The 23,803-nt window shown below is 44.3% G+C and overlaps 1 protein-coding gene across 2 annotated transcripts in view; it reads left to right on the top strand.

Annotated features, from left to right (window-relative positions):
• The window catches only part of Rnf152 (ring finger protein 152), a 72,076-nt gene that overhangs the window by 39,228 nt on the left and 9,045 nt on the right, over nucleotides 1-23,803 (top strand). The window lies entirely within an intron of this gene.

Here is a 23,803-nt window from a genome sequence, read left to right on the forward strand (position 1 = left end):
GAACAGAGGCCTGAGGCCGCAGGGGTCTGAATTAATGGCGCCATAAGCGGCTGTGAGGAAGTGCCCACTACTTGGTAATAAATGGCTTCTGTACTTTTGATTTTCATTATGTGATACCATAGCAGATAGTCTGTCTGTGTGAGAAGGGTTAACTTTTAAAACTTAGGAAGGAGACAAAGGCAAGAAGAGAGAACTTGTAGCATTGAGAATTAGGAAGTATACATATATCTTACTCAAATTCGGCTACTGTAACAGAATTCCACATATTGGCTTAGAAACAACTCAGATGTGTGCCTCACAAATTTGGAAGGTAAAAGCTTGTGATTAAGGGGGATTTGTCTGCTGAGAGCCCACGGCCTGCTTCACAGACAATGACTTCTAGATGTGTCCTTGCCCTGTGAGAGGGGATGAACAGGCTCCCCTGGATTATCGTAACCACCCTCCTGTCTTCATCCCCTCCTTCATATTAGGGATCAGGTCACAACATGTCCGTTTCAGGATGCACACTGAGATTGTAGCAATGAGCATTGACTACACTTTGAAATGGGCTCGTGGTCAGATTCTTCAAGGGATAGTAGTGCCTGCCATTCTGAGAGTCCCCAGAAGAATGAGTTTGCTGATGTGGTAGAGCACAGAAACCTGTTATAGTCTTATTCTGACAGCAGATTGATTTATCTTAAGCCCAGCTGTGTCTTAGGGCTCGTGCAGTGCACTGGTAGAGGGACCTTCCCAACCCGCCGTGGCGGAAATAAGCTTTTTGAGTATAAGCTAAAAAATGTCAGCATCTTATTGAAAAGGAGACAGAGGGGTTTTTGTTGTTGGTTTCATTGTGTGTGTGTGTGTGTGTGTGTGTGTGTGTGTGTGTGTGTGTGTGTGTGTCTGAATCAGTGTGAATGGCAGGCACGATTGCTGGCTGAGCGAGAGAGGTCTGCTGTTTGGAGTGATGACTTCATGTGAGGTGGGAAGTGATTCCCTGTTCACACAACACTATCCATTGTCACCTCTACAGATCAGCCTGAAAGTCACTATAGCCCAGCCTCCCTGCTGCTGTAAGGGCCTCACGGTGTCTGGACCTTGTGTCACTTGCTCTGTATACATTGTTAACCATCAGGCTGGGCAGGTGAATAGGCATTGCTGTTTGTATGGCTATGTGAATATCTGAAGGTCATCAGGACCTTTCAAAACTAGGTTAAGTGCACTTTACAAACCCCCTTGAGAAATAAAGTTTTCTTGCCCTTACTGGAGACAGAAGACTTAAACCACATGACCTGGGCGGCTATGCTGCTGTTAGGTTGTTTTACAGGTGACATAAAGTGAATGATTCCCTGACCCGTCTAGAATCTTACCCCTTAGATGAAAAATGCTCCTGTGAATATCCTACAACCCCAGTACAGCACTAACACTAACAGGATGGGTATGGGCTCCTTCCCTAGCCTGGAGTAATGAAGGGCGTCTGCTGTGGTGGCTGATGCTGGCTGTAGGGTGTCCTCCTGCCTTGCAATGTCTTGTGCGTTGTGCTTTAAATTTATTTTCCTTTTTCCTTGCACTGTAATACATACACAGTCCTTTCATTTCAGTCTTTTAGTTTTATATTCATGCTTTTTTTTTTGCACATGTGGCATATGCCTGTGTGAATGTCGCCGTGTGCATGTGTGCCAGCACATGTTTAAGCTTGTGTGTGCAGAGCCCGGAAGTCAACATCGAGTACCTCTTTCTATCACTTGCACCTAACAGTTTTTGAGATGTTCTATCACTGAGCCTGAAGCCCACCAACTAGGAAAACTAGCTAGAGAGTTCTCCAGGGGTCTGCCTGCCTACCCAGTGCCAAGATTATACGCGTATGGCAACACCTAGATTTGTACGTAAGCTCCGAATTCCGGCCCTCATGTTTATGCAACACATACTTCAGCAACCGAGCCACCTCCCCAACCCCAGCTTTTAATCATTTTAAAGGTGTGGTTCATTGATGTTAAAATATTCACTGCCACAATTTTCAGAACTTTTCGGTTTCGTTTTTTAGAATCTAAACTCTGTACCCCTTAAACTAACAGCCCTCCTCCTCAAGCCTCCTCTCAGTTCTTGACACTAGCAGGTCACATTGTGTCACCAAGTCATACCCCTTTGACTACATGGATTACCTTCCTTCAGATCTAACACACATGGCGCTTGTGCTTTGGTGACTGTCTTATTCAGTCAAGATACATCTGTACTGTAGTAGGAGTCAGAATGTTCTTTTTAAGGCTGGGTATGAATATTCTCTTTGTATGGACATTCTCATATTTTACGTATCTGTTCATTTGTCTGTGATGCTTTGAATTTTCTCACTTTTATCTGTTAAAAATAATATGCTATGATATGTATTTATGTCTTCAAGGTTTTGCCTTTGGTTTTTCTGGTTATGTGCCCACAGTGGAAGTGCTAAATTATATGGTAATTCTATATTAAATTTCTTGATAAACTGTGGCATGGTTTTCCAAAGCAGCTGGTCCTGTGGTATACCACAGACCTAAGTTAAAGTTAAGTCTTTTAATTTTATGTTCATTGTATGTTTTGCGTCTGTGGCATATGCCTGTGTATATGTTGGCTTGGGCATGTGCATGCATGCTTGCTAATGTGTGCACACACACATGCATGTGTTCTAGCATATGTTTATGTTTGTGTGTAATTGCTGACAGTGTGCATGTGAATTGCAAACATTTTTTTCCTGGATGTCTTAGCAGCCCAGTTTTCTGCAATTCTTTCAGAGCAGAATTGCAGATTGGCTAGTACTTAACTAGGCCTGTGCTCCAGATGTGGGCCTCTGAAAGGAAACATGTTTAACCCACTCCTGTTATGCAGAGTCCAGGCTGTGATACAAGTAGAAAGAGACAGGTGAGGGGCACTTCATGGTTGAACATCTGGTCATTTGTCACAAAGGAAGGGAAAAGCCAGATAGCACCTCCTGTGGGTTCTAGACTCCAGAGAAACACAACCCCTGTCGCAATGGGCTCCTGTGACAGCTGCCAGGTTTGTTCAAACAATGACAACAACCTCTGCCAGAGAGAGGGGCCCCTGGGAGCATGAAGAATGTAGCATGTGCTTCATTTTGTCATTTGGTTTGTGGTCAGCTGTCAATTAATAGAGCAGCACCGTGAGTTAGAAAAGGAGGTGCAAAGGGACCTTCAGGAAATGATGATGAACTGGGATTGTTCTGCCCTCATTGTGTTGGCTCAGAAAGGGGACAATGGTTGTTCACAGCAAATTGTTTAGGAGGAAACGTGTTGTAAGTGTTATTGCTGGTTAAAAGAATAACAAATGAATGTGATACACTTCTGGCAGAACTAAATATAGACTGGACTGAGGTCTAGTCCGTCTGGGGGTTTTCTACTGTGTTCTTTATACTACGTTTCTTTTATTTTTCCTGTGCTAAGAATTAAACTAAAATCTCACACATGCTGGGCAAGAGCCCAAGCCTTTAGTTCTACTCCCCCTGTGCTGGCTTGGGAGGGCTCTGTCTCTGTTTCTATCTTTGTCTCTCTGTCTCTGTCTCTCTGTCTCTGTGTCTCTCTCTCTGTGTCTCTCTGTCTCTGTCTCTGTGTCTCTCTCTGTGTCTCTCTCTCTGTGTCTCTCTGTCTCTGTGTCTCTCTCTGTGTCTCTCTCTGTGTCTGTCTTTCTGTCTCTCTCTGTGTCTGTCTGTCTCTCTCAGTTTCTTTCTCTGTTTCTGTGTTTCTCTCTGTGTTTCTCTCTGTGTTTCTCTCTCTCTCTCTCTCTCTCTCTCTCTCTCTCTCTCTCTCATGCGTGCGTGTGTGTGTGTGTGTGTGTGTGTGTGTGTGTGTGTGTAGGCCAGGAGACCTCAACTGTCATACTCTAGGTATCATCTGCCTTGTTTTTGAGATAGAATCTCTTCCACTTGGGACTTACAGGCTGAGTTTAGTCAGCTGGTCAGATAGCCCCAGGAATCCACATGTCTCTTCCTCTTCAGTGGTGGGTTTACATACAAACCAGGTTCTCTTTCACCTGTGTTCTGAGCATGGAATTCAGATCTTCATGCTTGTGTGGCAGGTACTTTACTCACTGAATCATCTCTCCAGCCTCTACTTTTGTTTTTGTAAATAAAGTTTTATGGGAACACAGTCATGTCTATTTGTCTACATGTTGTCTATGGCTGCTTTTCACTACAATGGCAGAGCTGAGTAGATGTTACAGACACAGACCCACAAACCTTAAAGCATTCACATCTGTCTTCGTGTGGGAACTTAGTTCCTGTGCTCCTGGCATTGCTCTTCACAGATCGGGACAGAGCAGTCGTTAGCCCCTGGAAGCAGAGGAAACACTGTTGGGGGGCATTTTCTACTCATGACTCAGAGAGGCTCAGTGAGCAGCCTCCAGAAGATGGACGCACAGCTCTGTGAACAAATGTATGGTTTGTTCTCAATTCAGCCTCCTTGGAGGAAGAGGAGCCTGTCACCCCCATCATGTTCTCAGCATGTTTATGACCCCCCAAACTTGAGAATCACTATGTTAGAGGAAGCCTTGACCCACCCTAAAGCTCCTGAGGACCTCATGCCTTCTCAGAGGTAGTCAGACTCAGTATGGATGTTTGCTTATTATCCTTAAATTCAGCATAGATTTGTGGACTGTGTCATTTTGTAACTATTATTAATGGACAAGAGACTGCTTCATGGAAACCAGTTATGCAGTGTTTGCACCAGTCAACCTCGCTACTGTGGCAGAATCAAAACATCCAACCGGTAGAGACTAGAACTCACTGAGTAGTGTGAGGCCTTTAATCTGTGACTAGAACGACAGAGTAAAGGAGACTGTTCTCCCTTTATGAGAATGCCAGTGGTCAATGCCAAACAGACAGTGGGATTAAAAACAATTATGTTTTAACCACCATTGTCATTATTCATTTAGTTGAGAAGCTGAAGAGAGTGTGAAGCCAATGAACGAAAGTGTGCAGAGTATGAAGAAATTGGACATGAGTGACCAGAGTTAATATAACACAGTCACCCACTGTGGTCTGATGGGGGACATGGAGACACTTCTGTAACATCTACAGCATAACGACAGAATCAGAGTCTTCTCCTGAGCATCGCCAAGTTAAGCAATATTCTGTATGGTAACATATACCAAGTTTTCATGTCAAGTGTATAAAAGACAGGGGAAGAGCAAGGGAGTGCTCCAGGTTGAGGACCAGAAATACTATAGGTGACCTTAGACTGTTACTGCTCTGTCTCATAAGGTCAGAGTGCAGATGGGTAGTTTATCAAGGTCAATTTCCTGACTCTAATGGTGGCACCGTAGTTATATAGAAGAACTTGGCATGTATATACACAGAGCTGTTTGGACCTCAGCTTTTAGTGTACCACTAAACTCATGGTCCCGGAAAGGAGGAAGGGGAGCATTTATTTTTTTCAACAAAGTGGGGTCCAGTGAGAAGCTGTTATGCTCATGGAAGGGGGAGATGATGTCAGAGATCAGCTGGGATTGCAGAAGTGGGAGGAGGGTGAGAGAGAATTGGTGCTTCTAATGTCTTCAGCTGGGATGGTGGATTCCGGCAGAGATGAGAATGAGAGAACAGATGGGAGAGCAGTCAGCTTAGGATAAAGAAGTGTCAGTCTGCAGGACAAGGCAGTAAACAGAAGTCAGAGAACTGAGATCTGTGAGGAGGCCGGGTAAGGCCTTGGCAGGTCTGATGGAGAGGTGGGTGCTAGACCTGAGTGGCCCTCGCAGTGGACATATTAATCAACAAGGCTTTCTTTGTCATATCCCAGTGCTATCTCTGGAAATAGAACTCCTGTCTGGTCTTACCCACAAGTGACAAGTGCTATCTGGGGACAGTCTGGGGCTATCTAGGGATGTTCTGGGATACCAGGGCCATCATAAGTATCTTGAAGTACACTGTAGAAATGTGGTTTAAACCACACTGTGGTCTGTTTCATTTACTGTTGGGGATTTGAGGTTGGTTTGTAAATGCTCCCGAGAACGGGGCTGATTCAGTGTAAGGCGAGAAGGTAGATTCAAGTGCCACTGTTCTGTCTGTGGTTTTGCAGCTGATCTTTACAGTCATTTGTGGTTGCTGCTGTGGTCCTAAAAGCCATAAGATGAGCCTGAGATGAAACGCATTCACTTGTGTATCCTATGAATTTGGTTCATCTGAGATCTGAATGGCTGCCAAGTGCTTAGATGCTGTAGTTTACAGAGATGGTGGCCATGTGTTTCCTACTGTGTAGGTATCCGTGTGGGAGTAGAGAGGTGTGAATGGGTAAGTCTAAAGGAGAGATGGGAGTATTTTAATGGAGGCAGATGAAGGGCCGAGGAAGGAGGAGTGAGTCTCTCTGACTGTGCAGAATGGGAGGTAGCCTTTAACTCAAGGACTATGTGTTTCTTCTAAGAATGGCACAGAGGTGATCAGACAGGGACAGGAACCTCAGACAGACATAGAAGTGAGATATGGGTCTTCAGGGATTTGTGTGCCTCTCTGCCAAGCCTGCTGGGATCTGAAGAATGTAAAATGAATCAGGGGCCTTTGTGTCTGTAGGTCTTCACACGCCTATGTAAAGGGCCACTGGACTTTTCTAGAAGTAGAGAGGCTTTGTAAGCCTACACCAAGGCTTCCTGCCTACTAGATTTTTGGAACTAGGGAGTAGCTGCACAGGTGGTACAGAGATCTCCATGAAGAATTTTGGTATGTAGGAATGTGGGCAAGTGTGTAGTAAAATTAACTTTTTATTTTGAAAAAAAATTTCAGATCTGAAGCAAAGTAGAAAGTGCAGGACAAAATCACCAGTACTAATTTCTGCAATATTTGTGGATGTCAGGATGCTTCCAGCCTGCATACCGAGAGTGAGGACATTCTCCTACATATAGACAGAGCACTGTCACCACTAACTCAGCAAGAGCCTCCTACCCATAGTTCTTATTCAGAAATGTCTGTCTGGGGTGAGAGATAGCATAACTTACAAAATGTTTTGTGGATAGATAGCTGTCTATGAAAGCATGAGGACTCCCATTTAGATTCCCCAGAACCCAAAACAAGAAGCCAGTGCTTGGAATCCCAGTGACGGAGAGGCAGAGCCTGGCTGGTTACTGCAGTTCACTGGCCAGGTAGCCTATCTCACTTAGTGAGCCTTAGGTACTAGTGACAAACCTTACGGTGTTTCAAAATGTATGGTAGGGGGTGGGGAGACAGCTTACTGTCTTCAGGTGCTTGCACTTCAGGTGCTTGCAGCTCAGTTATGGGGGCTAGATTGGGAGTGCCAGAAACCAACTGATTGCTGATGGATATGAGGAACACCTGGAATTCCAACCTTGGGAGATATAGACACAGGATCCCAGACAAGCTGGCTCTTGAGACCAACCTCAACGTGGAGCTCCGGGTTTGATTATGAAACCCCTAGTCCTTGAATAAGGTGGAGGAACAATTGACAATGATTCTTAATATCAATCTCAGGCATGCATGTGTGCGCACACCCATGTGCGCACGCACCCACGCACATGTGTGCCACCCCTCATGAGATGGAAACAACTGGATGGGCAGCTCCTGAGAAACAATATCTGATGTTTACAGCTGGTCTCCACATGCGCCAGAACACAAGTGTACCCCTGCGCAAACATCCACACTCACATAAAGTGATTGTCTGTGAAGGGGCTTCTCTATTGAGGTGAGTGAGATGGGAAGACCCCTCCTGAATATGGGTGACTGAGGTCGTGGCTTAATGAAGACGAAAAAGCTAACTTGCAAAAGCATTCATCATTCTCTGATCCCCGATTGCACCCACTATGTAACCGGTGGCCCCCTCCTGCTGTTGCCGCCATGCTTTCTCCATGGTAACAGACCATGAGCCAAATAAACCCTTTCTTCCTTAGGTTCCAGCAACAGGAAGATTGTTAATATGGAGTTTGATTCAATGAGTGGCAGTTTGCTGGTCCGTGGAATAGTGGAGTCTGCCAACCACACTCAGAAATAAGGGAGTTGGCATTCCCAGCGTGTTTGATATTATATTCTAGGATTGTTCCCACATAGACTGCCCTTAGACTTTGAGAGCAGCCATCATTTAGAGAGGTTACATGGATTCATTCCAGATCTATGGACAGAAAAACCCTGCCTCAAGTTGTTTTGTCTCTTTATGTACTTGTTATATTTTAGGTTCAGGTGTAGATAATGTTTTTAAAATGCATGACCTTGGTGGCCTATTTTCTCAGCAGCTGACGAAGACCAGGCTCACAGTCTGCAGCCAGGCTGGGCTGTGTGAGCCGCACAGTCGGCTGCAGAGGGATCCGTGGCTGTGTGCTCGAGGCCCCGTGTTCTCACTGACATTCCTCTGGGTAGAGAAGCAGAGGGCACTGCTGATGCACAGGGTCCTTTCAAGGGCAGGAGCTCCTGGAAGAAGTGGGAGCTGCCCTTGGACCCTGGCGTTGGGGACGTGCGACCATGTCACACTCCCATTGCTCTCACGCTTTTTCCCTCTCCCCTTCTTCACATGTAGGTTCAATTCGACCTTGTTTTATTTTAAGTTACTCAATAACTTGAGAGCATTAGGGAATTATTTTCTGAAATACACTAGCATTCTCAATAAAGCAATTTAATCTGATTCTTGTGACCTACATCAGCTAATGGTTTATGAGAAATCCATTTTCATTTAAATCTGCATTTGTTGTTTAACTCCTATTACGGCCATATCTCTGGGAAGGCTGTCAGAGTATGCATTACTGTAAGGAGACCATTTGTGTTGGCAAAAGCTGATGGATTTTCATAGAAGCGTTTGAATCAAAAGCAAAGGGAAGCATGCTTTCATTGCCTCTGACAAAATACTCAACAAAGCCTATGTAAGGAGAGATAGTTGTTTGGGCTCAATGTATGAGCATTTGAAGTGAGTGAGAAGTGGCTTGGCTCAATGTGTGAGCATTTGAAGTGAGTGAGAAGTGTCTGGTCATCTTGGATACAAACTCAAGAAGCCGAGACTGATCATGCAGGTCCAGCTTAGCAGAGCACCTTCATGTTTTTGCTATAAAATGTCTTGGGGGGTGCATACAGATATGCCATGATGTTCTAGGTGCTCATGAAACAGCAGCTGACTGACACAGCTACCTCAGGATCTCTGTGGGTAGGAATGTCACATTGTAATATACCGAGAAACCAGATATGCTGACACTAAACTGCTAGTGGTGACTGAAAACACATTCTTGTATCTGGCCAGGCATAAAACACATAGAAGAGCTTCTAAAATCCCACCAATGCTATGAATTAACCTAAAAGACTCTCTTTCTCCCCCTCTCTGTTCTACCTACTTCCTTTCTATGTGTATGTGTGGTGTATTCATGTGGGGACGGCAGGGGTCGGGGTGGGGTTAGTGTGGCAGTGCACAGAAACCAGAGGTCTTCAGTTCTTCCTAACCTCATCTCAATGTTTTGAGACCAAGTGTCTACTGAACTTTGAGCTCACCATTTCCAGACTGGATGCACAGTAGGTCCCTGGTATCCTCTTGTCTCTGCCTTTCTGGGCTGAGGTGACAGGCACAAGTCTCTGCACCTGGATTTGTATGAGGGCACCATGGTTCTTAACACCCTGGAGGTCTTCATGCTTGCCAGCAAGCACTTTACCCATGGAGCCATTTCCAAACTCTCTTTTAATTATGTTTCATTTATAAAACATCTATCTGCTAAGTGAGGCTCTTTCATATAATCCTAAGTAGATTTTGACTAATTAACGAAGATAAATGCACTGTTGGGTTTTTTGTTTTGTTTTGGCAAGGGAAATGAAATCTGAAATGAAGCCCACTATGAATTATTGGTAAGGCACATAGAATTAGCTAACTAGAATATGTATGCCTTTCTGTACAATGACGATAGCCGTAGACCACGAGACCCATGTATTCCCCACACAGACACAATTTATAATATTGAGGCAATGAGTGAGATGACTCAGTGAGCAACAGTGTTTGCCATCAAGCTGAACACACACATATATGCATACACACAAATACACATACACATATATAGGCACAGATACACATATACATATGTACACACATATACACAAACACATATGGAAAAAAGCATATATGCATACACACATACATACAGAGATACACATACACATGCGCACACACTACACACACATGCATATAAACACATGGACACACATACCCACCCCCTCACCTCCCACACCCCACACAGAGTGATTATAGGCTCACATTTATTTTTTGCCTCTCAGAACGTTGAGTCGTATAACTGCTAAGGTGAGAATGAGGGATCGTCAGGCATGCACGGTCACACTGGCGTTATCTGACCAACAAATGCTAACTTTGCATCATCTTCCAGATGGGCAAGCTTTATTCGTGTATAAAGATGAGTCTGTTTAAAGTGCTCAAACTAAACACACAACCAAGGGAAAACAATAGATTCTGGTGTTTCTCCTTGTTCCTACTGTTACCATAGCCCCGTGCATAGAGGCAATGGAGTTTTCCAGATTACAGCTGGCTCTGGTTGGAGTCAGTTGTCTTTGGAAATCTGAGAATGACCCCCAGGAAAGCCTCACAGGCACTTCCCTTCAGCTCCTGAGACATGGGCGGGAGCAGCATGCTCCCAAGCCTTCATCTATATAGACTCAAAATATTCACGACTCAGTCTCTTCCATTACTGCTGTTTATACTCTCTAAAAAGGCTTATTATGAAAATATCTGTGCATTGATGCTCCAATAACCCCCTTGATGGGCTCTTAATTCCACATACAGAGAGCAGCACCATAGAGATCATTCTCTATCAGATGCCTAATTAGCACACAGAAGTTAAGACAGGTTAGTAGACAGCCTGATGACCCAGGGCACAATGCGTGTCTTTGCACCGGCAGATCTCTTACCTTCCCCTGAAAGTCTCTCATTGACTGCCTTGCTGTGGGCACTGTGCACACACTGACTCCTTATTCTCGAGGAAATGTGAAATGGTTCCTTTGCTTAAAAGTCTTTGTTTCCCCAGATAGACCCAAATCACCCTTCTTCCAATTCTACATACTACTTCCCATTCTGCACCACAGCATCCCCTGCCTGACAACACAGCATCCCTGCCTGACAACACAGCATCCCCTGTCTGACAACACAGCCCAATATTCCTCATTGCCTGAGCAAGAAAGACCCCCATATTTTTTCTCTTTAGATCCCCAAGCTTTAGAAATAGTATCTTATATTTAAGAATGTTTGAATGAATGCTACTCTGTGGTTTTCTGTATGAAGTATGAATATGAAGTTGTACAAATACTTGATGTCCGAAAACATCATGCTAGGCTATATACAAATAAACACAGGCACTGTCAAGATGCCTCAGGTGGGTAAAGGTACTTGCTGCCAAGCTTAACGGCCTGACTTTGATTTTTGGGACCATGTTGAAGAAGAAAGCCAATTCCTAAAAATTATTTTCTGACCTACATATACATGTTGTGGCAGATATGTACACAAAATAAATAATGTCGTTTTAAAAATAAAACAAATATATACTTGGAGTGGGTATACAGACTAGGGGATCTTGAGTTAAAGCCAGTTTGGGCTACATGGGGGGGGGATATGTCATAAACAAGCAAATAAATACACTCAGGATATTGTCAAACTAATTTCCTAAGGAAAATTGTACATGAGTTCCAACTCCACAGTTATAAAGACAGCAGACAGGGCAGAAGCTGCAGGAGGCAGGGGTGAGGGCAGGTGGGTAGGTGAACCTGACGAGGCACAGGGAAGTTTGTAGGGTGGTAAAAATATCTCAGGGGGCATAGTCATTACGTTACAGGGGTGAGGCATTTGTCAGAGCCACCAACGGCACACTTTAGATATGTGTGTCTTATTGTCAACTAACTTCGTTTCAAGTTTGGATTTTTAAAATACATTTAAGAGAACAGAAGAAATCTTTTGAGTTTATTGTGAGGGTGAGAAAGACAGTTAATGATGGATAGCATTGCTTTGCACCACTGTTCACTCTCTCTCTCTCTCTCTCTCTCTCTCTCTCTCTCTCTCTCTCTCTCTCTCTCTGTCTTTCTCGGTTTGGACTTTTTCTTTCTTCCCTTCTTACTTTGTGTAAATGGAAAATCAACCCTCATTGAGTTACTGCAGCTGGAAGTAAGAGAAAGCCGAATTAAATGAGCAAACTGACAGCTGACTCCTGGAGGTGCTTAATTTTAGTGCCAATGCCTTCAGGGATTCTTTGCAACTCCAGCTTGAGTCTTAACTCGAGCTATGAGTCGTGAGTGCTGCAGGTAGGTAAGGAGGCTGCAGCCATACTCTGCTAAAGGAGGAGAGCACGCTGAATGCTTCAAGTCCGCTTATCTAAAAGGGTGTCTGAACCCTACCAGGCTTATAACCTTCCATTCCTTCCAGCTTTCCCATTGAATGTTACTTGAGTTAGTTTAAAGGAGCTTAAAAATGTGTGTTTGTGTGTGTACATGAGTGTGTGTATGTGTGTACATGAGTGTGTATGTGCACTTCTGCGTGTGTGTGTGTGGGTAAATGTGTATAAATAAAAGCAGCCTTGTTTGTTTTGTTACTCAGCGCTTTCTCTCCCTGCTTCTCCTAGCCTTAGGATACTTAACTCCAGTGAGCCTCTGTTTGCCATGAATTATACATCCAGGGATGTTTAATGTGTTCGAACATTTGTACAATATCTTCCTGCATTAGGGGGGGTTTCCAAGAAAGACAAGACTAAAAGGAGGTGGGTACAGAAGGGTGAGAGGGGACAGGATGATGACCGCTGAGATGCTGTGGTACTCCTCTTTAGCACACTGTCGTGTAGAGTGGCGACTAAGAAGGCTGCATCTGGATCCACTCTGTCACCTATGGCTGCTACAACTGTGCAAATGAATGCAAGGTTTATGTCCATATCAAGAGCAATTTATCGTTATGTCTTTGTGAATGTCCACTAAACGAGGGACTTCCTTTCATGTGCAGTTATCCCGAGTCCCATATTCCTGCCCACATGGTTTAATAGTCTGGACCTGTTTTTACTGAGGTATTTCTTAGTATTGGGACGTTGGTAACTGTAGGTGTTAACTTGTCTGGATCAAGAGACACCTAGACATTTGGTAAAACAGCATGCTGGCTAACCAGGCGTGATAGCTCATAGCTTACAGTTGATGTAAGTCGTCAGGAGGCTGGGGCAGGGTGATGATTGTAAGCTCAAGTCTTAGGCTGCATAGTAAGACCTTGTTTCCCCACCACCACACCCCCAAAATAGTATGTTGGATGTCAGAGTATGGAGGAGAGCTGTGGAGTGGATCAGATACGCAAGGCTATCGCCTAGTGTGTCCAGAAGTCATCCAGTAAGCCAGTAGCCCGGAAAGAACAGATCTGTGACTTGGTCCTATTATTTCCCCACTCTCCTAGAACACTTGCCCACTGCCCTGACGTTGAAAGCGCACGAATGCGCTCTGGCTTTAGACCCTGGAACTCACTCCAGCAGCCCTAGTTCCTCAGGCTTAGGTAGGAAAAGAATTTCACCACGAGTTTCCTCACCTTCTACCTTAGGACTGAGAGCCAACCAGGCATTCCAGGGTCCTCGGCCAGACAGGTGGTTTGCCACCAGATTTCTCAGCAGTGGAAATCATGTGAGCCAGTTCCCTCTTTGCTTCCCTAGCTTCTCTTCTCTAACTATCAGTGTCCATCCCTGTGGGTCCCGTGGGTCAGCCACTGTGAGTGGCCTTTGCTCTAGCCTGGATTTCCTGCTCCGTCAAACCTCTTTACTTGTTGTACCTGTAAAGTGGTGACGTTGTATCCCTGAGCCTTCTTCATTCCACCGTGGAATGTGAAACTACTATGAAAATTCGTTGCGTTCTGTAACTTGCCACCTGTTAAGCTGGTTGGGGATAGGTATCTCCAGTTATAGGCTAGACTGCTAGGGACCACTGACACTCAGTGCTCAGTGCCACAGTGCCTGGGTTTTGTAGGTATTGGAGCTGTTGGTGAGGTGAAAAGTTTTTCTATCCTATCTTTGGAGCAGTGTCTGGGGCCTGTGAATTAAACTGACAGAAAGCAGATTACAAGAGACCAAAATTGTTTAGACATTTGACTTGTGTTAGTTGATGGAGAGATGGAGGAGTAGCTGGAAGGTTTGGCTGGGATGAGGGATCTTGTGCTGAATTGAGTAGAAAAAAGGAAAATGGGGAACAGTGGAAAAACAACTGAGGAATCTTAGGAAAGATACCTGGGTTTCTTAGGAGCATAAATGGGAGATGAGCATGTGGCAGGATCTTGGGGCTCGACAGAAGGCATTTATAGTTACTCTTCTCCTCTGTCCTGGGATGGACCTGCCCTAGGGTGGGGTTTTATAGCAGGATTTCTCAGAGGTTTTTACTGTAAGCCAGAGGACAATGCTCTAAAAAGCATTAATTTTTGTCTGCTGACCCCCATACACATTCAGCTTGAAGGATCACCACACTCAACTTGAGGGTGTATGCCAGTCGCTGCAGAACATAGCTCTCTACTCCTTATGCAGGACTGTGTTTACATCCTGAATACATACTGGTAAAGTGACAATACATTCCAGATACCTAGCACCTACTGAGACTCAGAACTTACTACCAAGGATGCCACAGCAAAGCCATTATTTCTTTGATGTAATGAGACAGCACTAAAAGTCTTCATTACACGTTCAGATCGATCTGTCTGTCTGTTTGTCTTCCTTCCCTCCTTTTTTCTTTTTGTCTATTTTTTCTTTGGAATCTGAGGTTGGATAAAAACAATGAGGAATGGCAGGGCCACATGATGCACTTCTTGTAATTCCAGAACTTAAGAGACAGAGATAGAACAATACAGAATGCAAGGCCATCCTGGACTACCGAGCGAGACCCCCATCTCAAAGTCAATACAACAAAAATCAGGACTGGGGGGGCGGGGTCACTTTGTAAAAGTGTGAGTGAATATGCACAGTGGTAGTCTAGCACGCAAAAGGCCCTGGATTTCTTTCCCAGCACCATAGAAAGTTTATATTTGCACAGGATTTTGGGGGTTTTCAAAGGTTCTAAATGGCCTACACATGAAAAGTAGGGGCCATTGAAGTGCCTAAGTAGGGAGGTCTTGGGTTTCTGGGAGCTTGAATATGTCTTTGGAGCTGAGCCCCATGGACTCACGCATGGCTAGTGTCTGTCAGATTATCATGGCCTTGGTCCTCAGCAGTGAGTAAGGCTTAGCCTTGGGTGTCTTCCCTGTCGCCTTGATACATCCTTAAAGGCTTACATACACTCCCCAGGATAATGCTTCCCCAGAGACAGAAAACGTCAGTGTCCTCCCTTCTAGCCTGCTCTTCACTGTAGAGCCTTAAGGTCCAGTCTTCTCTGTTTCCAATGGGCAGCAAGAGTTCATCCGTAGTCCCGGCTGACTCCCTTTACGGTCAGTTACATGTAGATGGCAGTGGAGAAAAATCTCCTCTCTGCCTGCTCCTCCTCTGTCCTGTTCTTTTCTTGGCACAGCTTTTCCCTTCAGAATGTACATCCAGGCTCCCAAATGGCCGGGAAATCTGTTTGCCATTTGCCATGGTGTCCCTAGTACCCTGAAAGATGCTTGGCGTGTGGTTCCCAGTGAACATTGGTCTACCTGTGCGAGCTGCCTTGTCTAATGGGTGCAAACCCTTGGTAAGACACAGCCTCTTCATTTACCATCTCCTTGACTTTATCGATTTGCCAGACTCCCCACTTACTCCAATTCTGCTCACATTCTGGCAGCCACGCAAGTTGATGGAGCCAATTGTTTTTCACTCCTTCTGGGGGCCGGCATCTTTTATCATCTCTTCCCTCTGGGGTGCCTGGGCTCCCCTGACAGTCTTTTATAGCTCTTCTCATCAGCAACTTTTCTTGGCTGTTATTGGGATATAGAGCAAATAAAGACAGTGGAGAGTGATGGATGAATAAAAACCAAGCAGGGGGATGAGGGGATGGGGCGTGCAACCTTGACCTCTTGCAGGAGCCTTGTGTCCACAGAGCATCTTCTTTGCAAGGTAGATTTCGGTTACCTGGGCTAGTTGGGATGACAGGGATATCTTGCTTGATCTAGGAAGGGCACTGATCGAATACTAAAAGGTTATCATTGTTTCTGGGAACAGTGGTGCTGTTTCTGCAACAGCGTTAACTCTCTAGCTGGATGCATTCTTTGAATGGGCACAAAGAGAGTAATTAATGCCTGCATCAGTTATTCTCCTGCTGTGGCTGTGACCGCAGTACCTGACACAAGGGACTTAAGGGAAGAATGGTTTGTTTGGGCTCTAGTTTCATGAGATCTCAGTCCACACCTACAAGGGAAGGCACGGTGAAGTTCAAAATATTGTGCATTCTGCATAGGTTCCTCATACCAGACCAGAAAGCAGACAGAAGTCTGCCCCATGACCTTCTGAGAGCCAAGCCCCACTTCCTAAAGGCTCCACAGTCCAGCATACTGGTGGCACCAATGGGAAAGAACACTGTAAACATGAGCTACTGGGGCATCCCAGATCAAAAGTGTAACAATTTCTAGTGTAGGCTACCACAAATAGCTTAGATGCTATTCCTCATCTCATATAAATATGTATGTGTGTGTGTGTGTGTATATATGTGTATATATATATATATATATGCATATACATATACATATATATATATACACACACATATATATATATTTCAAGGTCACCAATATAATCTTCTTGAATTATTGTTGAGTATAGGAGGCATCAACTGAACAGGCACTCTGGCGGAGTGCCATGCTGCTGGAAACCCAGGTCCTTTAAGGCACCATCTAGTCCAGATGCAATTTGCCTAAGGTAACTTGTCTATTTAAGAGTAGAATTATATCTAAAATCCTTATCTCCCGGTTACAAATGGTATTGATTGTTGGTTAGATATTCAAACAAAACCAGTGATCATCATGATTTGTGTAATATTGAATGTGGCTTTAGTGGGTAAGTGTCCTAATTGTAGCACATTTTGTTAGCATGCAGTAACAGCTACACATTTTTCTCTTGGTAATTTGACTTATACCAAGCACATCACGCCTTGAATCACCACCATCTCTGGCAGCCATGGCTCCTTGGTAGGTTAGGTTTCTTAGTGAGAGGATTGTCGCCTACTACTACAGGGCTTCTAGACTTAGCCTGCCCTTGGCTCCATGGCATATACAGGCATGTAGGGCAACTAGCTGTGTCTAGGGTGGTGACTGTGTGGTGAGTAAGCTTCAGGAGGTGGGGCTCACTTGGTAGAAGATCACTGGGGGCAGTGAGCATCATAGGTATTTCTTCCTGTTCAACCACTGAAATTCCACCCCACCCTCCTTACTTCTGCCAGTCTGTCTACTACCACCAGCACTGTTAGCAACTCCTTCCCCATTTTTCTCCAAAAAGATTTTTAAAGGGTAGATTTACCCTACACTATTGGCTTCTTCAAGTACAGAAACTCAGATTACTCCAGAGAGAAATTGTGCAAAGACTGGAACTTATGCAGTGGAATCTCAACTGAACTTTGTCAAGATGCAGCTCCTGCTGCCTCACTGCATCAAACAGTGGCTGTGGTTGCCCCAGGTAGATTGTCAATGCATGTAGGTCCCCATGTCCTGCAAGGATTGTTCCCTGCTGCAAGAAAGCTAGGAACCAAGGACTTGCCTCTTACCAGGTCATTTCTGTTGTGGCCACTAATTGGGTACATTTGCTATGACACATTATAACAAGTAAGTAGTCTGGCCAGCTGAAGTACCAGATAAAACAGAATGATAATTTGTTTTTGCCCAGTCTCATTTCTCACTCAGTATCTCACTCAAGCATTGGATAGATGGCCTATTTCAGAGAGATAAGCCGTTTCAGAAAAGAGAGAGAGAGAGAGAGAGAGAGAGAGAGAGAGAGAGAGAGAGAGAGAGAGAGAAACAATGTAATACAAAGTTCAATCTTTGAGACTTCTTTTAATGCAACTATTAAATTTAGGTCTTTCTGTAGAACATCAAATGTGGCCAGTGTGGATCAAGTAGATGTAAGCACTGTAAGCTATGGGTCACCAGAAGCTTCCTGATCGGCCCCAAAGCTGAGGATACATGGGGCTACCTCACTGTGAATGGAGTGAGCCATGTTGGATTGTGTTCTTCGTCAGCATCTACTTATGTTCACGTACAGGTTCATGTGCCTGGACGTGCACAAAGCTCGTAGAACTGTAAATAAAAAGTCACAGACCTTCGCTATTTCATCTCCCACTACATTTATGTAAGTGTATCACCACACCTGTATTTTTATAAAGATATCCAAATTACAAAGTAATACGAAATAGTTCCAGATCCCTGATACCAAAGGTCCCTAAAGCTATAGTAATATCCCGAACAGCCCTTAGTTAATCTGCATAGTGTACAAAAGATATTGTGCATATAACCAGGCACTGTTTTATAAAAACACACTTGAAAGTATTTTTTGTCTAGAAAGCTGTAAAGTTTTGGCAATAACTTCCCTTGGCCACTGCTTCTTGTTGCGTGGTCTGTTTTTTTTTTTTTTTTTTCTTTGATCTTTACTTTAGGTTCTTTGAAAAAAATAAATTGCAGTGACACTTAACAAATTGGTCCAATATATTCCAGCCTATACTTGTTTCTTGTGCATTCTACCAAAGTTCTCACTCTCTTTAAAATTTCATGAGTGTTTTATTTGAGTATCCCATCTGGTTCTCAAGGAAGGCAATGCCAAATGCAAATTCCCAGGGCAATTGCTGGAGTGTGTGTTGGTGTAACACGCTTGACAAGAGCTCTGAACCTCTTCTCCAGCCTCAGTGGACAGCGCTCTTATTCCCCGCTCCTGTATCAGTGCCTTGCTTGTCTTCACGATAAAAGAGAAGAGTGATTCATCAGTCGCTTCAGGGCACAGCCTCAGCTGTCTTCTTTTTTCTACCTAACTAATCACCACCATTCCTAATCATGCTCCAGAAAACAAACTACCATACAGCCTGGCTGAGTATAGAATAAAGCTTCATGTACATAAGAGTGGCCACTGTCAAAAAGGCTTTAAGAGGTGGGTCATCAAAAATAAGAACGTGTTTCCACTCTGCCTCTGTGGAGCTTGGGTGGAGTTGAAACTGAATAGCAGAATATAATTTTTAGGGAACTTAACATTAAAATTAAGTGAACACTTCTCTGAGCACGAATTCATGAATCAGGTTGCATGTTGCCTTTATTGAAAAAAAAAAAAAACGATGGTGCTGCAGGCCTTGGAGCAGGGCCAAGAAGAAGATTTGCATTTGCGATGTTCAAAGTGGTATCTCCCTGATAACCAGGAAGTGCCTGTGGGCACTTCTTCTGGGCAAATCCCAACCGAAATGCTCTGAGCAGAGAGGTAAACCCACTTGACCTTCATCCAGGTTCCACCTCATCCACTGGGCTACTGAGGTCACAGAGGCTCAGAGAGGTTAAGTGACTTTCCCTCCTGTCCTAGTCAGAGGTGGCAAAAGACAGAGATAAGAAAACGAGACTGATTAAATGGGGTCAAGATTAATGAGTACCCTGATATATTTGGTTTGATACTGTGTCTCCAACTGTGCTTATAGTGATGGTGTGTTGTTGGGTATAGTTGTTAAGAGATGGTCTCTCAGCCAGGTGCTGGTGGCGCAGGCCTTTAATCCCAGCACTTGGGAGGCAGAGGCAGGTGGATTTCTGAGTTCAAGGCCAGCCTGGTTTACAGAGTGAGTTCCAGGACAGTCAGGGCTGCACAGAGAAACCCTGTCTCGAAAAACCAAAAAAAAAAAAAAAAAAAAAAAAAAAAAAAAAGGTCTCTGATAAAATTTCAGCCATCTGTCATTTTAATAGTTTCCTATGGTTTTTTCTTTCCTGCTACCATAGCTCAAAGTAGCCTCTCCTTCCTTCCCTGTATCTGTATTTCTATCTGTGGGTCACGCTACTTGTTTCTCCATGTGTGCGTTCACATCCATGGGCCCTGTTATGGCTTGATCGATGCCAGTGAGTTAGACGGTAAGAGTACCTAAGAGTGTGACTCATCAACACACCTTGGGGAGTTTTGATTTTCTTTCTTTTAGAAGAATGATGTAATTATCCCAGGTACACGAAAGGAGTGTTACTGGATCCACATCTAGCTGCTCACCAGTCAAAGCCAGTGCTCAGCAGACAAAACTTTGGGAAGGAAGGTTGCAAGTTGTATTGGTGACAGGCATCCTGAGAAGATGGCAAGGCTGTTGCCTGCAAAGCTTCATGGGTAGCTCAGGCACTGAAAGAGTTTTTTTGTTTTTGTTTTTTTGGGTTTGTTTTTTGTTTGTTTGTTTGTTTGTTTTTGTTTTTTACAGAGAGGCAAAAAAGGAGACAAGGGGCAAGAAGGCAAGAAGATGCTAAGGGCATCTTCCTTGCTAAGGGCATGTGTATCCCTCTTTTGTCTGTGCTTCTGTAAACCTGACCTCCTGGGGCTTGCTCCTGTGGTTCTTTGAGCAAATGTCCCTTCTCTGCAAATTCAACCTCACAGCAATCGACAGGCTCTGTATCAGTTGATAAGTAGATTAGAGAATAAAGACAGTGACCTGCTCTGGTATAATTTGAAGCTCTCCATGTTAGGGGTTTTATAAATTTACAGAAAGATTCTTCAGCAGTTAGCATTGTAACAATGTAGGTGTGGCTTCTCTTAGAAGGTGAGGCAGAGGAAGACCAAGTGACCTTGTGTAGGGCAGAGGGAAGACCACCCACAACGTAGTGTCCATCTTTCCAGGAGGTTGTCTCTCCATTCTGGAGCATTGTACCCACTTTCCTCTTTCTTGAGCCTGTGGCTCACATTCCTGTGACTGTCCTCCTTCCCTTGTGTCCCGTATTGACGTTCCCACTGTGGCTTAAATACCTTCCTGGAAATTGCTGTGGGATTTATCTTAAGCAAACTCATTGTATGTCACCTATGTTTCTCTCAGTGACACAGTGGGTCCCTTTCAAGGCTTTGCTTTGACTTCTTCATGCTGTGACCTCTTCCTTGCTGTTCATTGCTTGAGTCTTCTGTATGCAAGTAAGAACTCAGTTCTCTTTAGGCAGGTGGTGGCCACTGGGACTTTGACTAGCCTCCGATGAATATATGGATAACACAAATTGGACTTGATTTTTTTGGGGGGGGTCACAAGGATATTAAGAGGCCACCTGGGAAAAATGGAAAGCAAGTGCTGCAAAAATCTGATGAACAGATTAGAAGCATAGTGTTGTGGAGAGTTTGAATGTTACAGATCATCCAGATGCTAATAACCTTACCTTAGGTTAGCTGTAGCCCCGAAACAACTATTCTTTTCCCACCTGTGTCAGAACTAATGTCCTGTGACTGTCTCATGATGCAGAAGCAGTTACAGCAAGATAGAGGAAGCCTTTCTGTAGGTCTAAGATGACATTCTTAGCTTGTGGGGTGGAGCAAACGAGTGGTCTGTTGTACCCACCTCTTTGCTGTGGCCCCCAATGTATTTTAAACTTGCCTCTATTTATGACTTTCTTTGTTCTTTAAAACAGTAAAATTCTTTCCATATTGAAATGTGGAATTTGGGGTTACCTAAATCTGTGTTCCCAGGCCGTGGTCACTCAAAATGGCTCCAGAATAAACTACCCCTTATTCATTTTCAGATGAAGGCTGGTGTGTGTGTGTGTGTGTGTGTGTGTGTGTGTGTGTGTCAACGTCCATAAAACCTCTCAGCACACTGCATCGACACCGTGTTTACTCAAGCCATGGCTCCCCTCAGTGATAGTCTGTTCACAGATCTTCCTCACCTGACCCAGATGGATCAGTCTTACTCTTAAACTTTTCAGTGTTTTTCTGTTGCCTGCTATAAAGCCTCATGCCTGGCACTTGCTGCTGGCCACAGTCCTCAGTCTATAGCCTGTCTTCCTTCCCTGTGGGGTCTGCTCTCCTGGCCTATGGAAGAACTCAGAGCATAGGCGTTCTGAGAAGTAACTTATCTATCTTATCTTTGCCATACTGGAGATAACCTGGGACATCACTCTACCACTGTGCTATTTCCTCAACCCTTAATTTGTCTACTGATGATCCTAGGCATTAAATCCAGGACTCGCTAGGGAAACATTCTAGTGCTGAGCTGGAATTTCTTTCCTTCAGATTGACTATGTCAAAGACCGAACATAAGAGAAGGGTAAAGCTGTAAAATTCTCTGAGAAGACACCTGTAAGTCACCCCAACACTAGGTCAAGCTCTCTAATGTGGGAGGCGGAGGAATCACTAGGTCATGGATGCTGGTGTTTTCTCCGCTCACACTGTGTTCTTAACCTGACAACAGCCTGCCTAGCCTTTTATCCTGCATGCATCTGAACTCTCTAGAGTTCAGATTTTTCCCTAGACGTCTTTGACTCCTCCAGCTTTTTTGATAACAAAGCTATGTATAGTTACAGCTCCCAGCTCCAAGTTGGGACTCTCTGTAGGCAGATACTAGGTCTTTGCTACAAAGATAGATCTAAAACCCCAGGCAGAGTGGTATGCACTCGTAATCCCAGTGAAGGCGCCTGGGAGGTGAGGGTAGGAGGACTCCTGGCAGCTATGTCTAGACTGTTGATGAAATTCCAGGCTGATAAGAGCTGGTGTCTCAAAACAAAAAGTGGAAGGTGACTGAAGAATGTCCCTGGAGGTTTCCTGTGACTCCCACATGCATGTGAACACACATGAAGGGATATGTTCACACACATATGTAAGCTCACACAGCGCTGGACAACAGATCCTCCTGGTACATGATAGACCCCTCAGATCAGTGACTGGAGATGCGGTTGATTCTGATATGGACTTTCAGAATGTTGTATTGTTAATTTTAGTTTTAGTAGCATGTCAAAATAGGTGCTTTTAATACACAAATATGCTTCTCTTTTAACTGTTTAACTTTATCAGTGATTAATTTTTGTATTGTATGTCTATTGTGCATATCCTTCAAGAGGCTCCTCCTGCCACGTTTGAGGCAAAGCCCCACTTGTTTCCACCACCGTGCTGTGTGCTAGCTGGCCTCTTGTTTCTGGCCAGTTCTGTCCCTGCTTCCAGTCTTACTATACTTTAGAATGCTGGTGTTACACATGTGGGCTGCCAGCTGCAGAGAGGGGGAACTTTGCATGGGTTCTGCGCTCTGAGCTGAGGTTGCCAGGCCTCCATAACTGGTGCCGTTTATACTCCGAACCATCTCTTTCTGCAAAGTAGGTCACTTTTTCATGTACTCTAAAATTTCATTTTAACAATGTGTATATTTAAGAGAGCGATTTTTTTTTTTACTTCCCAAAGAAAATTAAATTAAAAATATAAAAAGTTTTGGCAAATAGTTCTTTCCAGAATCATGACTCCATGCAAAGAGACAGAATATGGATGCTTTCTCATAGGAAGCTGACCTGGGCAGCCTTCCTTGAAAACCTGAGGGGCAGAGGGGCAGTCCTCAAACTTCATTTCAATTTCAATAAGTATCTCCCCTGATACTAGGGAAGCCTATGCACCCTCACTATATATAATATATATAGTCTTCTTGTTAGTTCTTCACTAATAGTTGTGATCAGTGAGGTTTTTGCTTTTAGGAGCTAGGGGCTGGGACTCTCTGTAGAACACCTTTCTGGCATGTGTGTAGCCCTGGATCTGTTCCCCATTACTACTGAAAATCTCACCAAGTTTAACCTTTAGGCAGGCAAGCCTAAGTAATCATGAAATGAGAGAACACACTTGAGCTTCCTTAGTGGAGTCGGCCTGCAGTGCTTCCAGACCAATCACTGCCCTGCCTTTGGTGTGGGCTTCTCCTTTTGTTCTTTTGGCGGCTTTTAAGATGATTTGATAAGAGTTGTCTCACTAAAGGTGTTTGGAGGAAAAGATAAAAAGATGGGCTTTGTGAGCTTCTGCCTGTGGGGTTATTTCAGTC

Source organism: Arvicanthis niloticus, chromosome 10 (assembly GCF_011762505.2).
Source record: "Arvicanthis niloticus isolate mArvNil1 chromosome 10, mArvNil1.pat.X, whole genome shotgun sequence".
NCBI lineage: Eukaryota > Metazoa > Chordata > Mammalia > Rodentia > Muridae > Arvicanthis > Arvicanthis niloticus.